Genomic DNA, 26,626 nt, shown 5'->3' on the forward strand with positions numbered 1-26,626 from the left:
GTCAAAAGTGCAGCAGTGGACGATCCAAAGCAAACTTTATTTAGTCAGTAGCATAAACTCGACACTGACAGTGTTTCGGCAGTTCTGCCTTTGTCAAGAGTCTAATGTAACACAAAGAAGCAAAAGATAAAAACAAAAGATAAGAGCATATAAATATATCTGCATATACATGTACACACATATCAAAAGCAAATACTTTCTAAGAATAAAAAATAAATTAACATGTATAGGAAAATGGAATAGAATCAATGAAATTATTCTACATCAGAATCAGCAGCATAAAATTGTAAAACATATAGGACGTATAAAAGAATGAATTAAAAACCAAATGTAAGCATGGTTGAGGCAAATAAGGTTCGCACACTGAAACATAAGTGGAAGAATGAACTAAGCATACAAATGAAAGAAAAAACCAAGGGCTCCTTTTACGAAGGCGCACTAGCGTTTTTAGCGCGCACTTAGCGTGCGCTACAATGCCGCACGCGCTAGACGTTGACGCCTCCATAGAGCTGGCATTAGTATTTTCCATGTAGCGCGGGGTTAGCGCGTGCAGCAGTGTAGCGTGCGCTAAAAACGCTAGTGCACCTTCGTAAAAGGAGCCCCAAGTGTATTAAAATCGATTAAATTATTCCAGAGTCGAAGCCACAGCATAAGATTGCCAAACGTGTGAAATGTATGAATGAACAAATGAGAAACCAACAGTAAGCAATATTACAAAAGGCAAATAAAATTAAACACATTGCAAAACGTATAGAGAAGAATAAATAAAGTATAATAGAAGAGCAGGTAGCTAAAATAACACAGCGGGTGGCAAAAATTAAAAGCAATCTTGTCGGCACATCATGAAGACAAGTAACAATGGGGAGAGGTAATACAGTAAGTAGCTTAAAATTGAAATTGCAGGTAGCTAAAATTAAACCAAAACATGTTGGCACACTATAAAAGGTAAAATTGAGCAACTTAGGGCTCCTTTTACTAAGGTGCACTAGCGTTTTTAGCGTGCACAAACCACACGCTAAATGAAAAATACTAACGCAAGCTCTATGGAGGCATTAGCGTCTAGCGTGCACTACAACCACTAGCGCACCTTAGTAAAAGGAGCCCTTAGAAAAGACAGCAGTAAAATACATAAAACAGCTGTACCAATTAAGGAATGAGGACACCTACAAAAGGGGGATATTGTACATTGAAGAGTTAGAAACTTTAAACTATAATAATAATAATAATAACTTTATTCTTATATACCGCCAGCAATCTTGCGACTTCTAGGCGGTTTACAATAAGAGAAACTGTAAATACAATAAAGGGAAACTGTACATATGACGAATTTAAGAGTATAGCAGTGTACATCTGATAACATTAATAATGTTAACGACAGTTTGTGTGCTGCAAGGCCGGGAGGTGCCAAGCTATTTATACAGAAGTAGAAATAATCCGTAGATTGAATGGAGTGTTCATAATTAGTGATTAGGTGTTAGGGTTACCAATTTACAAGTTCAGGTATGTGATGGTGTTACGAGGGGGGCTGATGTTCCGGTTCGTTACCTAGGTATTTCAAGAATAGGTAAATTTTTAGGTGTTTTCTGAATTCTTCATATTTGTTTGTGTGCGCAATTAGTTTTTCTAGGTCTTTACCCCATATGGCTGCTTGATACGATAGCAGTTGTTGATGGTGTCTCTTATATTTGCACCCTCTAGCCGATGGGGAGACAAATTTCATGTGTGTTTTTCTTTCATGTCTGTTGGTTGGGAATGAGAAGAGGTCTGTAATGTATTTTGGGGCTAGACCATTTAATACTTTGAAGCAGAGACATCCTAGCTTGAACTTCGTGCGTGCCTCCATCGGCAGCCAGTGTAGGAGTCGGTAGGAAGGGGTTATGTGATCGGACTTCTTCAGCCTGAAAATCATCCTGACTGCTGCGTTTTGTATCAGTTGTAGTCTTTGCATTTGCTTCTGGGGGATTGTCAGATGGGTGATGTTGCAATAATCCAGGTGGTTTAGTATTAGTGATTGTACTAGAATTCTGAAAGCTGAGGTGTGGAAGTACGCCTTAATGGACCTAAGTTTCCAGAGGGTGAAAAACCCTTTTTTGACTAGGGAGTCTATGTGGTTTTTCATGGTTAGACTTTGGTCTAGTATTACTCCTAGAATCTTCATCGTTTGTTGAATGGGGTAGTTCAGATTGTTAATGTGTAATGATATTGTCGTGTTATGTGCGTGTGGCGAGGCTGTGAAGAATTTAGTTTTATCTGGGTTGAGCTTCAGTTTGAAATCTGTGGTCCATTGTTCCATCATGTTTAGCGCTTCAGTTGCTGTGGGGGTGATTTCGGAGGGAGATGCAGTAAACGGGATTATGATTGTGAAGTCGTCTGCATAGCTGAATACTTTTATGCCTTGCTGGGTTAGCTACGTGCCTAGTGAAGCTATATAGACGTTGAAGAGTAGTGGGGATAGTGGGGACCCCTGTGGCATGCCTGATGGGTTTCTCCATGTTTTAGAGAGATTGCAATTGAAGCGAACTTGATAGGTGCGGGTTGTAAGGAATCCTCGGAACCAGTCCAGCACTTCGCCTCCGATGCCGATTGAATCTAAACATTGTAGTAATTTTTTGTGATCCACCAAGCCGAAGGCCGAGCTCATGTCGAATTGCATCACTAAGGCTTTGTGGCCCTTGCTGAATAAGTTACGGAGGTATTCTAAGATTGCAGCAATCACCGTCTCAGTACTAAACAGAGGTCTGAAGCCCGACTGGGTTTCGTGTAGCAGTGAGAACCGATCTAGGTAGTCCATCAGTTGGGTTTGTACCAAACCTTCCATTATTTTTACGAAAAATGGGATGGATGCTACTGGTCTGTAGTTGGTTGTTGATGTTAGGGGTAGTTTACGGTTTTTTGGGATTGGGGTGATTATAATGTGACCATTATTTGATAGGAATTTTCCGTTTTTGAAATTGTTGGACATATGAGTCCATAGTGTTATTTTAAAGTCTAAAGGGGCTGCTTTCATTATGTTGGGGGGACAGGGATCTAGGATGCAGTTTGATTTAGTATATTTGTTGTAGAGTTTTATGAAGTTTTTCCATTCTAGGTCCTGAAAGGAGTTCCAGTACATGTCCACTGGTATTTCATTTTCATGTATGTTGGCTATTTGCTGTTCATTTGTATTGTTTTTTGGGCAGTTGTTCCTTAGGTTCACAATTTTTGAGTTGAAGTGTTGTGCTAGATCGTCTGCTGATGGAAGTTTTATGTCGTGTATTGATTGACTGTGGCGTGTGGTGTCGAATAAATTTTTAACTAGATTGAACAGTTCATGGGTGTTGATTCCTTTTGAACTTGTGTTGGATATTTGTATTTTGGATGAGTAGAATGTTTTCCTTTTTTCTTTTATCAGTTGTTTATATTCCTTTATGTTTGATCTCCAATTGTTCCTGTCAGATATTTCACCTGATTTGTTCCAGATCCTTTTTAGTCGTCGTGTTGATTGTTTCATTTTTAATAGTTCGGAGTCGAACCAGTTGTTATATTTATTTGAGCGGTTTGTTCTATTTCGTTTAGGAGCTATTTTGTCTAAGATAGTTGTGCTTGTTTTTGGCCACTGTTCCCAGAATTCACCCTCTTCATTTGTCTCCTCGCGCGCTTCATAGTGGGCCCAGTATTCCTCTGGGTTAATGTGGCCCCTTGTGAGTTGTTCTTTTTTTATCTTTGGGTGAGTTTTTTCTTTTGGTTGGTTCCAGTTTAGATTAAAGTAGTAGGTGTAGTGGTCGGACCAGATGTCGTGGTTCCAGATGCCGTTTGATATGGAAATAGTGGGATTTAGGATTTCTTTTGAGGACATAGCTACCAAATCTAGCTGGTGGCCTTTTTCATGTGTTTGTGTGAAGGGAGAAGGGAGAATGAAGTTGAGTGAGGATAGGAAGTTTTTAAAATCTTTTGTGTCGGGATTGTCCTCGTTTTCTAAATGTAGGTTTACGTCTCCTGCTATAATATTGTAAGACGGAGTGATTGAGTTGTGTAGGATGAATTCATAGAAGTCTTCTCTGGCCTTTGACCAGCATTTTGGCGGTACATAAAATAGAATACAGGAGAGGTATCCTTCTAGGTCCTTATTGCTGATTTTGCATGCTAGTATTTCTAGTTGGTTGGATATCTTGGAGTCAACTAATTCAAGTTCGAGTTCTTCCTTGAGGATGACTGCTAGTCCTCCCCCTCTGCGGTCGTCACGATTTAACATGTGAATTTTGTAGTTATCTGGTATTAGGTCATTTAGTATTGGATCCTCTTCTGATAGTAACCATGTTTCCGTTAGGAAGAGGCAGGCTAGCTTCTTGCGGGCGATCCAGGCTTTGATTAGGAAAGCTTTATTTCTCACTGATCTAGTGTTAAGGTAGGCGCAGGGAATGGAGGTAGTTGTGGTGGGTGTGGTGAGTGTATTGATTTTGATGAGTTTTATCTCCCTTGGTCTTTTTTTGAGGGTACGGTGAGGTCTATTATTGTTTGTGATTATTTGAATATGATTTACTCTTTCTTCCTGTTGGTTAATTAGGAGTCTAATGGGAGTGTCAGGTTCGTGAACCGAGTGTAGCTTTGGATGGAGTGATATAACGTTTTTCACATTGTTGCATAGCAAATATATCACTATGAGGCTACCTAGAAACAAAAAGCTAGATGCGTTGAAAACATTGAAAATAAGTTTTCAAGTTTTTTCAAGTAAAATTTGATATAATTGCCTATCCAAAGGTTTCTAGTCGAAATGCAAAAGTAAAAACTGTACAATGTTAAGATACATAGACATAATTTCAGACTTACCAGACATACTGGAGCATGAAGGGTAGGCGGGGAAGAACTACAATCGTTACAAGAAAAGAAAACATTGAAGGAAGGAACGTTTAGGGGAGGTTAGTAAAAATAAGAGAAGATGTTTGTTTTTAGCAAAGACCGTTGGGTAATTTCAAGGTTATATCGAGAAGGCATCTCTGAAAAGGTGACTTTTCAATTTCCCTTTGAAACAGTCGAGTATGGGACAGATCGCAGCTGCTCGATAGTATACAGTCTCCCGGTGCAGGAACTCAATTCAACTTCATAAAAATCTTTCCCGATGCCCTGTTTCGCTAAAGCTGCTGCATCAGATAAGTGCGGATTCCTTCTTTGTGATTACATAATTTTTTTGATTATAAGAATTTGACAATATATTTATATATGCACTGCACTTTAAAGGAGTTTTTCTATGACCCTATGACAATTCAGTAGTTGTCATAGCAGTTTCCTGAGTTTATTCTCAGGGAACACTGAGGTCTTTTCTCCGTATTTTGGAATCTGCCCCAAGTAATCTCAGATAATTGGATTGATATAGTGAATACTTTTTGATGGTCCATTAAAATTTTACAACTGCCATTTTCCTCATGTTTACATTTTTCTAACAACCATTTTATAAAGCTACCCCCTTGGAAGCCAGTTTTCATGGATTGCTGAAAATTGACTTTGGATTATTTTATAAATGGGGTGTAAATTCCTGGTGTTTCCCTTCCCTTATCTTTTCTGTCATAAAATTGTAGTTCATCCCCTGGTCCTCACGTTCATGTAGGATAAATTTGTTTTTAGATTGTAAGCTGCTTAGATGGTTAAAACCGTATTACGGGATACCACATTTTAAATTCACTTGGAAACTTAGAAATCTTTTCCATTCTTTTTGTCTCCATCTCTGACTTTTTTTAAGGTTCCCCCCTTCATTTTTATTCTCTGCAAGGGGAAGTGGGCGGGGGGGGGGGGTACGGACAACCAATCAAATAGCTTTTAGAATATCACAAGCAATAAATGTCTTTAAATAACACTAATATTTTTCTTTTACTTACAAGCAGTTTACGGGCTCCTGTGTTTTTTAAACAGCCATAAATCAAAAGATTAACTGATGATACTTAGGCCAAATCTGGGTTGTAATAGCTTTATGGCTGTCTTATTTCTGGTAGCTATAGTACCTAGAGTGTTATCATAACTGTAATTATTCTTGTGGTGTTAAATGGAATGTGATCAGTTCCCTTTCTTTCTTGGCTCTGCCTTCTTCCTGTTAAAGAGTGTGAAAGTCAGTCTGGCACATGCTTCAGATTGTTAGTTTGGATAAGAAAAGCAGGAGAGCCAAAAAGTTATAGCGACAGATTCATCTCACTTAAAAACTTACAATGGCGTTCTTCTGGTGTACGTCCCCCAAGAGTGTCTGATATCATAGTCTCTGTAAGTCAATAGCGCTTGTTTATTAATCCTTGCTACTGTGATTCTCTCAGGAAATATTTCACATCTATGTTTTGTTGTTTCAGGGGTTGGCAGTCTCGGTTTGTGTTAGCATAATACAGCTTTGGTTGTCTTCCAGAATCTGTTTGTTCAGATCTTGGCTCAGGTCTGCAAGCAACTGTCATCAAAATTACTGTTTGACTAGCTTAGCAAATGCTATGCTCTCTGCCTCTGTAGAAGATAGCTTTACTGATATTATTTTCTGCTAGACTAGCTGGCAAATCCTCTTCCAATGAAATAAGTAACCATTGATGAACTTCTCTTTCCAAGTCTGCATGCACATATCAAAAGAAGTTGCATTGAAAGGTTGCAGGAAGTCATGTTTTAAGGTGCATGTTTCCCAATGGATAGCTGTCTTCGCCACTTTTAAATCCTATTAGCCAAGGTCTTTCTGCATAAGATGAAACATTTTCTCCAGTATTTGTTTTGAGGTACTTAAGTGTAATGATACATAAGATGCCAAAATAAATAAGTACTATTTGTTGGGGGATGTGCATTTATTGTTGGATAAATGTGTAAACTTAATAAATAGGCACATTTTTAATTTAGTACACACCTGACAAAGGCACAGCTGTGGGCACAGACACAGTACAGCCACTTTAGGAGGAAGGAATGGGAGGAGGGCAAGCCAGAAGCTCAACACACTTCAGACAATCATGTTGAAATTCGTTGACAAATCAAACACACAGAACCACTAGTAAAAACCAAAATGACACTGAGGGTATTTCATATACTTCATATAATCTGAGGGGAACAAGCCTCAGATTATGGAGCTTCACTCACTTCGGGTTTTTCAAAGAGAAACTATCTGTTCTCTTGTTCCTCGTTACATCACCGGCTTGAACCCATCCGCCCTACCTTTCACTAAATTTATATTTTTGAATTTTATTAAATCTTTTATTGATATAGTAAAGTTAATCTAAAAAAAGTCTCTCTAATTCATTATTTATACACTCATTATGGACTTAATCAATTTCATAAACTTATTGCTAAAAAAAAAAAAAATAACCTAACAGCTCATTTCAGAAACAGAACCGGCAGATTAATGCAAAAATTGTACTTATCTTTGAAAAGTGCACTGTTGCTTTAAAGCTATGTTCTTCAACCTTTTTACACCTATGGACTGGCGGAAATAAAAGAATTATTTTGTGGACCGGCAAACTACTAAGACTGAAATTAAAAAAACACATTTCCGCCCCGTCTCCGCAAGCTCGGTCCCCGCAAACCATCTGATCCCATCCGTACAAGCCTGTTATGATTTTATATTGAACGTATTTTATTAAAGTATAAAAAGAAACAATATTCTATACAATTGTCATTTTATAAATTTTATACAAATATACAGAGCAAGGGCCAATAAAACCCCTGTCTCCCCTCCCCTTCACATATATCCCCTCTACTATCAAGAAAACTGAACAAGCCAAATTATTACAGAATGCTACACAGAAATATCATGCTAACAGAATACTGCAGTCACACATGACAGGAATAGTGTTAGGGGAGTGCCCCATGGTCAGAGAGAGCCCTAAGCCAGCTGGAAGCTAAAGAAGCACTGCCTGGGCTTTGCAGTCCCCAGTTATGTCTCTAGCAGGATATATAGTTCAAATCTGATATATTCTAATGACAAAATAGAAATAAAATTATTTTTCTACCTTTATTGTCTGCCCATTTTGTTCATGTTTATCCCAGTTGCTGCTTTCTTCTGTCTTTTCTTAATTTTCTTTCAAAGGTCTTCAGTCTATCTGCCACTTCTGTTCCTTCCTGTCTTCTATTACTCCAAAATCCAGAACCTCCTTTTTCTTCTTACTGCATCCACTCCTGTCCAGCATCTCCCACCTGTCTTCCTACTCAGTCAAGTCTGCTTTTTTCCTTCACCCTACAACCTCCATGACCAGCATCTTCCTGTGTTCTTTTATTCCTTCTGTTGCTGAGCCAGCCAGCCAACCCACCATCTTCCCCATCCAATTCCAGTACCTCCCCTCTTTTCCCTATCTTAATCCAGCAGATACCTTCCATCACCCTACTCCCTCCATTCCTTATTCAGCATCTTCCCTATTCCCCATTCACCATGCCCAGCATAGCCCCTCTGTCTCCCTACTCCCTCTACCCATGTCCAACATCTTACTTCTGTCTTCATACTCCATCCTCGTGTTCACCATTTTTCATGTCTCTCTGCCCCCTGCAAGGTTCAGCATCTGTCTTTGTGTCCCTATTCTTCCAACTCCCACCTAGTTCCAATAACCATCCTCCCCCTTCTGTCACACCAATCACCCCCCCCCCCCCCCCGGGGTCTACCATCCCCTTCCCACAACATGTATATCACATTTTTCCCTCTCCTCATAATCCAGCATCTCTTATTCCCTCCCTTGGCTACTGGCCCCAGAGTGACTTCAGTGTCACAATGGCTGGTCTCACCATAACTGACACTAAATCGGAAGCAGCCTTGTTCTTAACTCGCATCAGTTTACTTACAGTTCCCTTGCCCAGAACTCTGGAAGCAACTTGAAAGGCTTGTTCTTCATTCAGAGTTAAGCCCAATAATGCTGCTGTCTGCCTCCCTTGCTCGCTGGGACTTGACTCATGCAAAGATGCCTCAGACAAGTGCTGAACTGCAGTGGTGGGGAAGCCACCCATTCCATGGGGCTTAAGGATGTCTCTCCCAAACTTCCAGCACTCGATTGCTATCAGCCCTGCCTTCGACCCTGGTCCTGCTAAACCTACCCTACCTATGGTCCCGCTAAATCAGACAACAAGAACGAAGACAGAAGCCGTGGGACCTTTCCTCTTGCCTGCATTGCTATTCACTATAAGATCTGCCGGTCTCAATCCTGCCCCTCAAAAACAGGAAGTCACTTCAGAGGGGGGGGGGGGGGGGCGAGATCAAGATCGGCAGAGCCTATAGCGATGCAGGCAAGAGGAAATGTCCAACGGCTTCTGTCTTTCTTTTTTGCCCTCCATTGTAGCAGTACCACAGCCGATCCTAACGCTGGCCCTGGAGGGGAAAGGGGAAGAAATGCCCCACAGGAAATTTAACCGCGTCGATCTCGCAGGCCCTGCGTGGACCGGCAGGAATTTTCTGCAGACTGGCACCAGTCCGCGGACTGGTGGTTGAAGAACAGTGCTTTAAAGTGCTGCGTTGAAAAGTGCACTGATGCTCTAAAGTACTTCAATTCATGTTCAACATTTGTAGCTTAAAGTGCTTTAGTTCCTGCTTAATAAAACTTATTGCTTATTTCTTTCATCCATCCGACGCGGCCTGCGTTTTGCAGGGTAAACAACACCTCCGCTGCTTCAGGGAAAAATCTATCTAGCAACACTTCTATAGGCAATGCAAGCTGTCCCTGTCTGACTTACTTAAATCTCATGGGTAATGATGGCAGAAACTGGACAGGAAAAGATATCACATACGGAGCAGCCAACACTATAGAGTGAGGGTGGGAACAAAAAAAAACAAACAAACCCTCAGGGCACACTGAAGAGCTAACTGTAAATGCAAGAACTTTGTGTAAACTGGTTTGCACATGCTCAGATGCCCAAGAAGAGACTAGGCCACATCCCTTGTCTTTCCTGTATCTCTGCCCTGCTGGCCCTCAGCCCTCATTGTATAGCCAGATGTTGATGCAGCTAAATTGGATTCAGAAACAAGTCTCAACATGCAACTACCTGTCCAGGCCAGCCCTAGAAATGTCTGGCACCATCTAGGAGCACTGGAGCAGCACCGGGCCAGCCCAGGACACCCAGAGAGGTAAAGCTTTTTTTATTAACTAAATCCAGCTTATATTTGTCCCTCTAAACAAAAAAGTCGACCACAACATTTCTATAACATCTGAATATCTCTTACAACTTATAATACATGACACACCCAGCCAGTCAGGTTTTCAGGATCCCACAGTGATAATGCATGAGATAGATTAGCATACCAATGAGGCAGTACTTAGAAATCTATCTTATGCATATTTATTATGGATATCCTGAAAACTGAAAACCTACCTGGCTGGCCCAAGGACTGATCTGAGAAACACTGTCTTAAAGTATGCATGGTGCAAGCCTGTGTGTACTTGTATAATAGATCTTTTCAGGCACGGAGTTTGGGTAGAATCAGAACAAAGTTACAATTTACCTGTACTCTTTATAAAACACACAGGTATAATGACCATACTTTCAATCTAGGCACAATTTCTGCAAGATTTGTGTTAGTATTTTATAAATGTAAAGGTACTCATTTGTCTTTATAAAATAGGTACCTACCTGCTCTAAGAGCACTGCAATGAGAATCAGATAACCAAGACATCTATATTGAACTTGATAATTCTGAAACATAGAAACATGATGGCAGATAAAGGCCAATGGCCCATCTAGTCTGCCTATCTGCAGTAACCATTATCTCTTTCTCTCTCCGAGAAATCCTACGTGCCTATCCCAGGCCCTTTTGAATTCAGACACAGCCTCTGTTTCCACCACTTCTTCCAGGAGACTGTTCCATGAATCTACCACCCTTTCTGTAAAAATATTATTTCCTTAGATTACTCTGGAGCCTATCACCTCTTAACTTCATCCTATGCCCTCTCATTCCAGAGTTTCCTTTCAAATGAAAGAGACTCATCTCATGTGCAGGCTACTGTCATTCTCTTGAAGAAGCCAGTAGCTACTATATGAAACTATAAACACTCTCTCTTTTGCTTCTGTAAAGAAGCTTTAACATTAGTCTGCACTGAATTGCAAGATTCCTCTCACATTCACAAAGCTTGGAGATATAAAATCTGGATAGGTGAAACCAAATCAGGCATTTTCTCAGTCAGATCTTCTAGTCTAGATTGAAATGCTTCCTACAGTAGGCTTGGCGTCACCTCAAACTTGAGTGAAGCAGGAGTGTCACTTTCAGAGGTAGATTATTATCAAAGAGATCCTTTACTAGTAAGACTAGAAGTTACTGAATGGAATCACACAACCTGGCTTCTGTATACAAGCTGTCTTTAATTGAATTAAAACAGTCATTTATCTTTATTATGTTACATAGTGCAAGACGGATGAGAGCCCTATAATAACAACATCTGCCATGTCCTAGGGAACATTCTGGACCATCAATCCATAGGCAATATTTTCTCTTGCTGCCTGATTACTGCTGCAGCAGGTTCACCAGCTGCCACTGTATACCAGCACAGGGGGTCCTGTTTGTTACCATCAACAGATATTTATAGGGGAATAATAGAAGCCCAATAATTTTTCAAGCTATATTTACAGAACATAAAATGTGCATGTTTATGATTTTGCGTCTTTTATGATAAAGTTGCTTATGTTTTTGCTTTTTTCTGTCTGACTCTGACACGGATTCCACAGTCAGCAAGCGCCAGGTTAGAAAGATTGAAGGTGCTTGTGGCAGTACCATCAATGACATGAGGATCGTGTCTGACAGGGATCTTCAAGACCTGCTTGAGAAAGAAAAATAGGAACTGTTGACAGGGCATGAGAATTTACCAGAGAAAGAAGAGGGTCAGCCATCTAACCAACATCCCATATATCTCAATACCCTACCCTTACTTACATTCCCCCATATAACTCTACTCCCCCACCATTGCAAATACAGAAAAATCCTGTAAACACCCATTCCTCCGCACATCCTCCCCACCAATCACATAGTAACAGCTCTGAAGATCATAGGAATTCTATGAGTGTGGGAGCTGTTACTATAGCGGCCGACGCTAAAAATGCTAGTGCAGCTTTGTATAGGAGGGGGTTAATTCCTTATCTTCTACCTCCATGTCTAAAAGTCATTTTTCAGATGCTGTCATACCCAAACCTAACAAAGACCCATTATTATTTGTTTATTTATTTTTAAATTTTCTATACCGTTTTTATCCAAAACGGTTTACAAGGGGTTATATACATAAAAAGTTAAGAATCCATACAAAAATAAAAAAAGATAAAACAGATATATTTAGTCTAACATAAAATCAATTGCCTAGAAAGTGCATCAATAACATCAAAACATTTGTATTCAGTCTAACATAAAATCAAAATTATAGAGCAATTTTGTTATTAACTACTGTTTATAAACTTTATGCAAAAATTATTTTTATTGAGTGCAACAGATAATTGGTAAAATTATTTCTCCTCATCAAGTAGGTTTTATGCCAAGTAAACTCATTACTGACAGCTCTCACCTCTTCTTTTAACTATTGGACACAGCTCAAACCTTATCCGACCCTGTCATTGCATTATTACTCGATGCTGAAAAAGCTTTCTACAGAGTCAAATGGTCCTACCTTTTCTATACTTTAAATTGGTTTGGTTTTCACTCCAAATTTATTGACTTGAGTAAACATTTTATACATGAACCCCCAAGCACATATCTTAACTAATAACTACTTGTCAGATACAGTAATATTGCAAAGAGGGCTGTCCCTTATCTCCCTACCTTTTTAATATTGCTTTAAAGCCTCTTCTGCTATCAAATACTGTAAATCTCATTCTGGAATTTCAGAATATTATTGTTTAAAGTATAAACAGAATTTTATTGTATAAACAGAATGAATACAAAATAACAGCATATGCTGATGATGTTTTGCTCTATATTAGAGAATGACATGGGGACAAATTTGTCCCTGTGCCCGCAGGAACTCAATTTCCCTGTGAATTTTGTTGCTGTCCTTCTTCCTGCCACATTCCTGTAAGCTGTGCCTTAACTACACAAGCCTCGAACACTTATGATTTTAAAGTATTTGAGGCTTGTACAGATGAGGATGGAGCTTGCAGGAATGGGGCAGGGACAGGAAAAGAATTCACGGGGATGGGATGGGAAAATGAGTTCTTGCGGGGACAGGGAAAAATTTGTCCCCATGTCATTCTCTCCTCTATATCTCTGATCCTACCACTTTGTTTCCTAACCTTTTCTATCTAATCCATCTAATGCCACTGAACTGATTGCAGCAAGGAAATCTCTCTTCCGTGATCAGCTCAGCAGATCCGCAGTGACAGAGAGCTCCCCAAATCCCCCCGCAAAGTCAAGTGACAGGAGGGATGTCTACTCCCTCCTTCCACCCCTCTCACCCCCGAAGCATCTGCCAGCCTACATTGGAGTTTTGTGAGCTGTGCTGCTTCTTTGTAGCCTAACTACTTTGATTTTTTAAAATGACTTTTATATTTTTATATTTAAGAAAACACTTTATTAAAAGTGCCAGGTATGAGGGATCCTGTTAGCATCACAGGCAAGGGAGAAAATAACATAAACTAGTCCGATACAGCAAAGTGCTCCTGCAGGCCACAGCTTGCACTACAGTCTCTAATCAGCAATATTCCCCAGCCTAGCTCTGGCTGGGTTAAGAATACAGTTTGTCTAGGTTTCGAGCTCTCTCCCTGGTAACCTTCCCTGGAGCTTTTCTTTCCCTTTCTCTCTAGCTCTCTGCCAGAAAAGCAATTGTTTAATCATTACTCCTGATTACTTCCAGCTACGGTAGATGCTGATTGACACACCTATAAGGCTTTACTCAGCTCTCCTGAACTGAAAATCACAATGCCTTATGGGGAATGTATTTATACCAGACTAAAGGAATTATTTCTGCTATCTCCTAGACTCTAAGGGCCAGATGCACAGAGCTCCAACAACCCAGAGGAAAACACTGGGTTAGGAGTGAGTTTCATTTTCCCGGCAATGCTCAGCACATTATATGCACACTATTTATGCCGCAAACCACAATGAAGGGGGGGGGAGGGGGAGGAACTGTGCCTGGTGCCTGTCTACAAAAGCTGAGCATTAGGAACAGCTCTTGTGTGCAGGCCCAGTACAGTGCAGACTCACAGAGCTCTGTAAGCAGCAAGCGCAAAGAAAAATAAGACTTCCAAACTTGCTGCAGCAAAAGAGGCTTCAACTGTGGCTGGAAGGGTTTTTTTTTTTCTTTTTTTTTTCAGTTTCACAGTGTGATTTGGACACAGCTGTTGTGCACATATTGTGTGTGTGGCCCTTGCCTATGGTCAGGACACAGCTGGTAGGCACGGAACACACAAACACACATAAAGCACGTACAAACAGCTCCTATGCAAGCAAAATTCAAGCTACTGACAGCTCCAGACCTGCCAGAAAATTTTGACCACTGCATTACAAGGAGTGCTCATTTTAATAGTAAAGAGTTCCTTGTAATGCATTTGTATAGGATTCTCATTGGCTGCTACAACAGCCAATAAAAGCCACCAAGAACCCTTTTGTGCTTTGGAGGCTGAGCTACCTTGCAAGTAAAACTGGCTATTTCCATGATAAGCTTATGAACATTGGGCTCTAAAGTGAGTAATATTTCACTATGTTTGTTCCTTCCTTAGCTGTCCTGACAAACAATATCCATATGTACAGCACTGTGTATGCCTAGTAGCATTATAGAAATTTTAAGTAGAAGTACTGGAGGTAATTCTGTAACTGTGGGCCTATAAATAGAAGGCCCAGAGATTGTCTACTAGAAGCCTATTCTGTTAAGAAACTTAGGCAAACCAACAAAAATATGCCATACCATATTGTTTCTTATACCCCACAAATGCCTAAATACAAGAGATACGCATATAATAAAGTATTCTTTCAATTACCTGATTTAGGGCTCCTTTTACTAAGGTGCGCTAGCGTTTTTAGCACACGCACAAGATTAGCGCGCTCCAGCCAAAAAATTACCGCCTGCTTAAATGGAGGCGGTAGCGGCTAGCGCACGGGGCAATTTAGCGCGTGCTATTCCGCGCGTTAAGGCTCTAACTCACCTTTGTAAAAGGAGCTCTAAGTGTGAATCCCACCCAGACACTGCTTATGTATATATCATGCTATGTAAAATATGCTTGTATTTACAGAATAGTGCACACATATAAGTACATACAGTATACTATATATACCATTATTCTAATGATTTATGTATGTAAATGGCATATAAATGTAACAACACATTTTATAAAATTACTCATATGAATAACTCTTTTTTTATGAATAAATTACTCATATGAATTTACTCATATGAATAACTCTATCAACTAGATTTTGTGATACCCCACGGGCTCAATCTGGAGCTCGAGTGGCAATCCCTCTGGTGAGGTCTCACTGGGTCCCCACATCCCCAGCACGTTTTCAGTGTGTCTTAAGTATTGTAAGAGCAGGAGTGTTTATTTGTGTTCAAGTAAGCCTAGCCTGGGACCATCGGTTTTGAGGTTACCACTGCATTCCCGAGCTGATTGGATGACATCAGCCCCAGCTGTGCATGTAGAGTATTTAAGGAGACACAATAGATGCCGCGGCCATCTTAGATCATTCATTCGGGTGGCCACGTCGTATAGAGCACACACAGTTCTGAGGTAAGCCAATAGTTTAGTTGTTTTTGGTTGATGCAATGAATTTTAGTAAGCATTGAGCACTTAAGTTATGTTTTATTGTAGGGATTGTGCCCTGAGGAAACCCGAATAGGGTGAAACATGTTGGCAGTACTCTATCCCTCTTGGCTGAACCACCCAAGATAAGTTCTAACTTTTATCAACTATTTATTGAATTAACACGAAAATATAGCATTGCACAAAAAAAACTTTAAAAAACTAAAGAGACCCGATGACGATAGGGGGCATAAAGCCAGATGCTATGAGACATAATTGAGCATCTGGTGGCACCTCTGAGGGCCTGAAGACTTTTGTTAATAACCAGTTGTAATATAGAAGATATTGTGGGGAGGGCTATAGTGTATCCCACCCCTTAGGTTGCAACACTTACATTTCATAGCATATACCTATATAGGGGGAGTGGCCATGGGAGGGGCTTTGTATGGGTCATGGGAGGTCCCAGAAACTAGGCACAATCTTACAGAATACCTGCATCAGTTACACGTAAGCATTGACACTATCCTATGGCAGGCATAAATACTCATACCCAAAGTTAGGTATGAAATGCAAACTAAGCTAGTATTTTGTAAGCTAGTATTCCATGTTGAGCACCCTTTACAGAATACTAACTTAGTATTGCTAGCACAGTTTAATAGAACTTAGTAAGGATCATCTTGCTGCCTAACTTTGCACGCCATTTAGGCCCAAATTCTATAATAGGTGCTACTAGTTATGCACCATTAGGCACCCTAATGGCGTTGGTTTTATTTGTCTTTAATCAACGTAATAATTGATCACGTCATGTAAAAGTAATTAAAATGTCATAAAAAAAAAGATATAGAATCAATAATAAAGGCTATTTCTAGACCGGACTCCAATAATGTTTTCAATAGATTCAATACTGAATCTATTGAAAACATTTTAAAAAAAGATGGCACCTCTATAAATAGTGCCGTATGTGTCTACCAGCACCTAAGGGTAAAATAGGTGTGGTTAATGCCGGAAGGACCCTTAGGTGTCAGTAGGTGCCTCCGTAGTTGCAATTCTCTTCACAGATAGGTGTCAGAAATATAGGCCTTGAAAACCCTGGCTTACATTTCTGGTACCTATCTGTGACATACTTGCAGTTCTATAAATGGCACCGTTACGTGATTGACCCGCAATTGACACCACCTTTGTGGGCGGCTGCCAAATATGGCACTGTTTATAGAATCCGGGCCTTATTGAATTCCCCCTCCCCCCTCCAGTATGCACATCTAAACAAAACCTATGCCCTGATATATTACAGTAAGGGTAAAAAAAAACCTCAGTTCTTGTCTTGCTTTCTATGTTATGCTGTGAGCAAGCCTACAAGATAATTAATATGTGTAATGCAATGGTATTTAGTTACTTTCAATACAAAAATGAAATAAAAGCATGATTTACAACTCACAGAAAAATTCTATGAGGAAAAATTAACTGTGTGTATTTTGTATGCGAATTGTACAAAAAAAGATAGTGCAAAGAGGAAATGAATAAAATTAGAAATGATGTAAATAATAGAAATTGCTGCCTTTGCTAGTAAATAAGAAACAAGATATAAGTGATACTTAATATACCCTCAAGGCCATTGTAGCTATAGCAACAGCAACAGATGCAGTACATTCATTCTATTTAACAGACAAAAACATTCACTTAAATAGTGTGAGGTCAGGTTAGAACAGGGATCTCAAAGTCCCTCCTTGAGGGCCGCAATCCAGTCGGGTTTTCAGGATTTCCCCAATGAATATGCATGAGATCTATGTGCATGCACTGCTTTCAATGCATATTCATTGGGGAAATCCTGAAAACCCGACTGGATTGCGGCCCTCAAGGAGGGACTTTGAGATCCCTGGGTTAGAAGGGGCTACACATGTAAATAATAATTTCAGAAAGCTGCTGGCTGTGAACGTAGGTTTTCAGGACACCATTAGGGCAGGCTGTAGGCAGTGGCATAGTAAGGGGGAGGCGGGGGGGGCACCTGTCTTGGTGGGGATGCCAGCACCCATCCTCCTCCCTCCCCTCCTTCCCCAGCAACCACTACCATGCGCACACGGCCCTTCCCATTCTCCATACCTCTTTAATGTACCTGGCGCGAGCAGCAGCCCCAACCTGCTTCTCGCGCCAGCATCGGCTCTTCCTCTGACATCACTTCCTGGACCCGCGCCTAGAAAGTGACGTCATAGGAAGAGCCAACGCTGGCGCGAGAAGCAGGTTGGGTTTGCTGGTCACGCAGTGAACGCTAAAGAGGTACGGGAGGAGGGAAGGAGCGTGCACGCAGCAAGAAGGGGCAGGGATGGAGCAGATGGGGTGGGGCGGAGAAGAGGGCCGGAAAGGGGCGTCACTGCCCCTGGATCCACTCACCCTCGCTATGCCACTGGCTGTACGTATGATTTGGGCAGGTAAGAATACTACTATAAGTATGTTTCCTGTTTTCCTGTGGAAATTCATGCATTCACCAACTCCTTGATCCGTTAGCCAGAAAAGGCAGTATAGTAAAAACCCGATAAACATAAACATATGCCAGTGGCTCTTCTACCAAGCCTTTAATATATAGGGTAACTGACTATCCACTCATTCTGCACCTGGTCTAGCTTCTACATACACTGTAACTTGGACGAGTTCCTTAGATCTTGTTTAACTGAACAAAGAACTTGCCTTAAGTTTAGCCACCCGTCTATTTATCCCTATGAACTCTGAACCACCTAACTTGTCCCTATCTATATATCTGCACTTGGCCTCCCGGTTATATGGTAAGCTGTATCGTAGAAAAGCATTAGCATCATGTTATCTGAATGTGTTGTGTTTTCATAAGTATTATGCGTACTTTTGTATTATATCTTTTTTTTTTTTTTTTAACTAAGCTGCAGTAGAGGCCCTCTTTTACTAAGCCATGGTAGAGGTTTCTACCATGGCCCGGAGCGCTAAGTACTCTGACACTCATGAGCATCAGAGCATTTAGTGCTCTGGGTCACTCTACCATGGCTTAGTAAAAGAGGGCCTTATTGTATTTATAAACTAAACTAAAACTTAGGGCCTCTTCTATTAAACTGCGCTAGCAGTTTTTTAGTGCAGAGAGCCGCACTGAATGGCCTGCGCTGCTCCCGACACACATAGAGTTCCTATGAGTATCAGGAGTAGCAAGGGCCATTCAGCACGGCTCTCTGCACTAAAAACTGCTAGCACAGTTTAATAGAAGAGGGGGTAAGTTTTAAAGACCGGGTCATCAACCAAGAAGAGCTCGACTCGGTTAACAGTAATGTAATACATAATACATAAACTTGACAAGGAAAAGTAGACTAGAATAGTTAGTTTCCAAAATGTTTAGCAAACAAAATCGTTTTCAGAGCTTTCCGGAATAAATCAAAAGAACCTAAACTTCTTAATGAAAGCAGTAAAGCATTCCAGAATTCAGTTAATTTAAAAGCAAAAGAATGACTAAATCTCTTGAAAGTTCTGTTTTTACCACTGAGAGAGGGAAATATAAGCTTTAATTTTTGAGAACTTCTGGCAAGATGAGATGTATGCACATTCTAGTCTAAAGGAATCAAAGTAGCGAAAATGCCAAATAAGATCTTAAATGCAATACAAATGCACTTAAATTGAAATCTGAGATACACTGGAAACCAATGTAATTCCTTGAGTAAAGGGGTTACGTGGTCGAATTTATTCTTACTGAAAATAAGCTTAGCTGCAGTATTCTGTATTAGTTGGAGTCTCTGCAGACTGACCTTTAAAAAACCCAAATACATTGAGTTACAATAATCCAACCTTGACAAAATGATTGATTGAACCAATACAGAGAAGTGTCAGCAAGCAGCTAGCCAATTACATAGAGCAACACTCCTGCCTTCATACATCCCAATACGGCTTCCGAAAAAAACACAGCACCGAGCTCCTCCTCCTCATTCTAATCACTAAAATGAAACAACTGCTAAGCTTGGGTCATTTGATATCGCTGCAGCCTTCGACTCAGTGGACCACCAACTATTCCTAACCAAAGTCTCGGAAATCAAAATAACAGGGACTGTACTGAAATGGTTTGCCGACTTCCTACAAAAAAAAGCAAGAAGAATACTCCAACCTTTGGAAGGCATTCTATGGCATCCCACAAGGCTCCCTATTATTCCCAGTCCTATTCAATTTATTCATGAGCTCGCTGGGACACATCAAAATGGAAGACAAAACCATACAGTCCTATGCTGACGACATCTTCTTCCTCATTCCTATAACCTATAACTATCCTAATATCGCTGAAAAAAATCTCAAACAATATAGATAAAATCCAAACCTGGGCAATGATCAACCAATTGAAACTGAACGCCACCAAGACCAAAGCAATTGATTTCTGCACAGCACAACAGAACGTCATGTCTAATCTCACTCTTCCATCAGGCATCACTCTCACAATGGAAAAATCCACCAAGGTACTCAGCTGCATCTTAGATGACACTCTCACAATGGAACTACAAATCTCTAACCTTTGGAAAAAGACCATCTACACTATGCGTCAACTGTGACTCACGAGACCATACTTCCACTCACATCACTTTGTTCTGATCATTCAGATGATGGTCTTACCTCAACTGGACTATTGCAACTCCATTTACCTAGGCATCAACACAACTCTTATCCACAAACTGCAGCTCACCCAGAACGCAGCCATTAGACTAATCTATAAATTAAAAAAATTTGATTTGATCGCAACCTTCATCGGGCAACTACACTGGCTCCCAATATCATTCCGAATAATTTTCAAATCGTCATGTATCCTACACCAGATTTTCTACAGAAACTCAGCTGCTCTCCTCATCCAACTATTCTCTACTGCTTGGTCGACATCAAGAAGAATTCTTAACAGAATTAAACTAAACCTGCCATCCACAAAATACCTCTACTACAAGCAAATTTTCCACTCTATGCTTACTTATCTGGGTGTAAAACCTGGAATGACCTCCCAGAAGCAATCAGGAAGGAGACAAACTACACCGCATTCAGAAAAACCTGAAAATCCACCTCTTTGTCAATTAACTGTTTCAGCTTCTGTATAGCACCCCCTCCTTCTAGGCCCCTCCCTTGCTTCTTCGAGCTCCCCACCCTACTCCTTTTCCTCTTCCTCTTTCATCTGTTGCCTTGAGCTTGCATAGGTTTGTGCAACTCACAAATGCAAGATTAGATTAGAAGTGTTGCTGGTGAAAGAGTGCTCTTCTCAGAGCACAGAGGCTGAAAAAACGGTTCATAGTCTTAAGCGCGTGAGGACAAACGCACGCCGACAATTCAGCGCAAGACTTCTTTTAAAGGGCTCCGACGGGGGGGTGTTGGTGGGGAACCCCCCCACTTTACTTAATAGTGATTGCGCTGGTGGGGGGAGGGGTTTGGGGGGTTGTAACCCCACATTATACTGGAAACTTAACTTTTTCCCTATTTTTTAGGGAAAAAGTTAAGTTTTCAGTATAATGTGGGGGGTTACACCCTCCACACACCCCCAACATGGCAGTGCAAGGCAGCACGATCCCTATTAAGTAGAGTGGAGGGGTTCCCCCCCCCCCACATACCCTTGTCGGAGCCCTTAAAAAAAAGGTTTTCCTGCGGCATGCTGGTCTTTGTGCTGAATTGTCGGCGCTCATTTGTCGATGCGCATTTGTCCTCTCACGCTTTTGTCCCGTCACCGAAAATCACTTTTAAACAAGCAAGTTTAGTTGATTCTTAAATGTATGTGATGAATCGATGACAATACCCAAAATTAGCGAGGAAAAATCAATTTTAAAAGATTCTCTGAGTCTAAGATCACAGCAGAAGGGAGAGAATCTAACTTTGGGCCAAGCCATAAAAGCTTAGTCTTGGCAGTATTTAATTTCATCTGGACTATCGTCACCCAGGACTGGAGTTTGATAATGCAATGGTTAATATTGGATATCAGATTATCGAGATGTGGATCAACCTCAAGTAATATGAAGATCTCATCAGCGTATGTTAGTAAAGTTTCTTGTGTATTCAAATCGTAACGTTTCAATGTGCTCATGTAGATGTTGAATAAGATTGGAGACAATGGAGAGCCCTGGGGACATGCTCTCCACAATTTATGTGTATATTTTGTTAATTACTATTGTTATGCTGTTAATAAAATTGTAAGATTTGTGTTAAAAACCATACCTGATGTACACCTCCTTGGGTAAATATCTTCATAATCAATGTTAATAAATCTCTATAAATAAATTTACAAAACACTCTGTATTGGCTTTTGCACTTGCCTCAGAGCGAGGGCAGTTTTCATAAAAGTTCTTATTTTGGTCAGGACTTAATACAGGGGATCAATGGAGAATTTGCCTTTAATCCCCTATATATTATATTTAAAGTTTATAAAACTCTACCTTCCCTTGCTAACTGGCACGTACAGCCTGAAGTTGCAAATTCATCACTTCCATATACAGTATAACTGTCAAGTGATGCTGTTCTTTTTGTCTTCAATTATCTATGTATTTGTCAACAAATATATATTAGGGTCATGCATTCGTTTTGAAAGGGCATTGGGAAGGATTCACCACATTTTTAACCTGAAAGAAAAGAAAAAAAAAAAAAAAAACTCATAAATTTTATTTTTTTCCTTTGCCATACATGATGCACAATCCCCCAGATTCTATAAAGGGTATGCAAATATCTGTAACCAAGGTTAGGTGCAATCTAGAGAAGCGCACACAACCTAATTGATTAATGAGTCAATTAACATCAATAATTGGATGCTAACAATCAATTATAATTATTGACACTTATTGGCACCAATTAAGGGATGCATGTGCTTCTGGCTTTGTGTTGTTCTATACGCCTGGGATGCCCAAAACCCATAGCACTCAACCCAGAAGAGGGTGTGGCTAGGGGGAGGGGCATGGGTGGGTCAAGAGCATTATCAAAAGATATATACAGTGTTATAGAATTTTGGGAATCAGTGCACAATTTGAACACCAGGATTTACACTATGTTTCATCTGGTTTAAGTCCTTATGCCCTTATAGAACAGCACTGAGCTCTAATTTTTCCGGGTACCTATTTTTCAGCGCCATTTATTGAATCCAGCCCAATATCCACAAATAGTATGCATTATTTGCCCAAAAATATACACTGTGGGACAGATTCTACAAAGGGCACCAAAAATATGGGAGCTAAGTGCCAGTTCTGTAATGGCAACTACATGTGAAATTGCCATTATAGAATAAGCCATAAGCACCTACACAATGTCAAAGGCTGGTGTAAATGCTGGCATCTTAAGTTGGTACTTGTGCACTTAAGTGATAGCATTCTGTAACTTATGCATGCAATTGCAACACATGTCCCTAATCCACCTATGCAAATGCCCCCTTTATAGTTGCATGCTAAGGCATTTATAATGTTGTATTTTGCGCTTCAGCATTTATACGAGGGCGAATCAAAAATTAAAGTCACTTGTTAAATTACACGATAACCAGAACAGAGCTAGCGAAATGCAATATATGTACTTGTATATTGCCTGTTGGATAGTTCATCCATGCACAGTGCAGCGCTTAGCCTTTAGTCATGTGACAGCCACAAAGTCAGAAGCATGGATGCTCCATTGCATGATTGCACCATCGAAGAACAACTTACAGTGATTCACTTTCTTTGGGCAGAGGGAGTGAACCCTGTGGAAATTCACCGTCGGATATTGATTTAGTATGCACATAGCACCATGAATCAACAAAAGGTTTATGAGTGGGTAAAAAGATTCTTACCACTTTATTCTTTGGCATTTGATACATATTTAATATCTAAATTTATTAAAATTTACCTTCAACTATTTTGCTGATCTTTCTTTCTGTATGCTGTAAGACAACTATAGATTCAGACCCTCCTGCCAGCCCTGCCCACTTTAGCCTTCTGAAACAGCTGAGCCACACTTTTCTTCACACTTTTCATTTCAATCACATGGAATGAAACAAAAAAATGTCCAAAAAATTGTGGCATAACTTGTAAGTTTCATGGCTCCACATCATTCTCTTCTTGATTGGGCTGAGAACTTTCAAGTGGCCTCTCGTAGTTCCAAGTATAAGGTAAATTACATCCAAGAACATCCAAGCCTATATACCAGAAGCACTGGCCACACATTGCCATAAGAAGGTGGCTTACCCAACACTACCAGAACTGACTAGGGGGAAACACTCCATAACACTGCCCATTAAGATATTTCATGATATCATATAGACATAATGAGATTCATACCTATGCTATTTGATTGTTCTAATGAATGTTTATTAAGATTTGCCATTCTTAGTGTGCAGTGACAGTGTTTATCGTATCTATGTTATTTGAGCATTATGGCATATGCTTTTTTTTTCCTATTAAGGTGTTTCATTTGTATTGTGTTGACATTATGAGTACTGGCAAGGGGGATGGGTTACCCCCTGTCTGTCTGTCTTTCTTTCTTTATGTCTCTCTCCCCCTGTCTGTCTTTTTTTTCTGTCTCTCTCCCTGCCCCCTGCCTGTCTGTCTTTCTTTCTGTCTCTCTCCCTGCCTGCTGTCTGTCTTTCTTTCTGTCTCTCCCCCCTGTCCAGCAGCACCCCTTCCCTGCTCCCCCTGTCCAGCAGTAGCCCTTCTCCCTTACTTTTGCCTCCCACCTGTCCAGTAGTACCCCTTCTCCTTTCCCTGCTCCCTGTCCAGCATCTGCTAGGCCGGGCAGCCTCGAGGCTTTTGCTATGTTGGCCCACCTCTCATTATCAAAATGGGCCGGCCTAGCAAATGCCCTGCGGCTGCTTGATGAAACCATGGTGTCAGAGATCGGAGCAGGAAATCAGCTGAGGCAGGCACTGAGCATGCGCGGCACGGAAACATGGAACACAGAAGCATGGAGATTGAAGTGTGCATGCGCACAAAGGGTTTTATTATAGCGGATAGGGGATTAAAGGCATTATCTCCATTGATCCCCTGTATTAAGTCCTGACCAAAATAAGAACTTTTATGAAAACTGCCGTCACTCTGAGGCAAGTGTAAAAGCCAATGCAGAGGGTTTTTGGAGGAGTGGATAGGGCGGGAGGTGGGTTGATATAGACTTAATCGTCTGGCAGCCATAATCAAAAAGGTTTGATAGGTTGCTAGACAGAACTTATATGTTTTGACTTAGACCAAGTCAAAACAGGTATAAATTCTGATTCAAGCCACTGAGCTGATCATGGCAGCTGCGATCAGCTCAACAGCCCAGGCAACCCATCCCCCCACACTGGTAATAATCACAGCATGAGAGATGCCCAATCTCTCCTGCCGACACAACCCCCACACCCCGGAACATCCGCTCAATCACCGGCATCACCAGCAGAAGGGTGCCCAATTTCTCCTGCCGGACACAGCCCCCCACCCCCTGAACCCCCTTACCCCCTGAATAACTGCCAGACTGCGCACCCACCCCCGGATCTGTCATCCACTCCCACCCCTACCCAGACCCCTCTAATCCCATCTCTAATCTGGGGAGATGGCCGGCCGGAGGGGCCCTTCCTCTGAATGGCGGGCCTGCCCCTTCCTGGTGCATTGTAGGATGCACCGGGAAGGGGCCTAAGGCCTGATTGACCCAGGTGCCTAAGGCCCCACCCATAGGAAGGGCCTTAGGCATCTGGGCCAATTCCAGTTGGGGGGGGTATGGGGTGGCTGAGTGGTCCGGCAGGGGAGGGTGAAGCAGGTGGAGGTTGTGTCCGGAAGGAGGGATTGGGCACCCTCCTGCCGGTGATCACGCAGGTGTTCGGGGGTAGGGGGTTGTGTCAGGCAGGAGGGATTGTACACTCTCCTGCCAGTGATCGCATGGGTGTTCAGGGGAGGGGGTTATCTCCAGCAGGAGAGATTGGGAATCTCTCCTGCCGGGGAAGATTTGGGGAGATTGTGGGGTATTGTGACAGGAGACCTCTCCTGCCGCGATCATTGGGGGGAGGACGGTTCCAGGATTCTGTAACTAGCGTTGTTTATGACAGACGTCGGTTAGAGAATCCTGCTTTTAGGCGAAGGACTGGCCCCTCCTTCACCTAAAAGGTCCATCCTTTACCTAAAAGGTCATGCTTTGGACGTTTGGGACTTGGGTGATTTTTTGGTCAGGAATGTGTTGTAAGGATACACGTAGTGGCAGTCTGGGTGATTAAACTGCTGACCGTAAAGGTAGGCCATTCTTAAAAAAACACCTAATTTTGGACAGGGCTTTTTTTTAAGAATGGACATTTCCCTGTTGCCTACTTCTGCGCCTAGGGACTTAGGCCAAAAGGGGACTTAGTTGTTTCTTTTGATTATGCTCCTCCAAGGCAATGAAAGCATCAAACAGTTAAACAAGAAGTAGAAAAATACTACTAAAAGTCCAGACTACAAACAATGGAAGTATAGATGTAATTGATAGGTTTAGAGCTAAAAACCATAGGAATGGAAATAGTTTGCATCATATGTATGGTGATAGAATAACATCCGCTCTATCTTGTATGTACTCAGATGGGAATCCTCTCCAATATCACTACAAGTAGACTGGAATATACAAAGTTATACTAAATATAGTAGTCTTGTATTAGATTTTGTTACAGGTCAACCATCTTTTGATTTTTCACACAGTTGGAGTTCAACTTGTTTTAGAGCAGACCAGAATATATATGAGCAAACATATATTGACTGCATTAGAATACAAATTTGTATGATTATTCACCCATCTTTGAAAGAGAAGCTGGCAAGAAGCCCTGCTTCTCAGAGAAGTGATTCAGTATAAACTTCTCTTTTCCAGGTTGGAAGGCCAGTCACAGCATCTAATGCTCCATTACGGTATGCTTGAGGCTCATTAATCATTTTGGACATACAAAATCACACTCCTGGCTTCAGCACTATTTGCAATATGGGAAAGGAAGCACATGGAGCATATTATGGTGTGATATCAGCAGAAAATGTTGACAGTAATCCAAATATGCTTGCTTGCTTTAATCCCCATTCAATCTCATTTAAACATTATCTGAAACACTCAGGTACAGCATGTGCAA

Source organism: Geotrypetes seraphini, chromosome 2 (assembly GCF_902459505.1).
Source record: "Geotrypetes seraphini chromosome 2, aGeoSer1.1, whole genome shotgun sequence".
Lineage (NCBI taxonomy): Eukaryota > Metazoa > Chordata > Amphibia > Gymnophiona > Dermophiidae > Geotrypetes > Geotrypetes seraphini.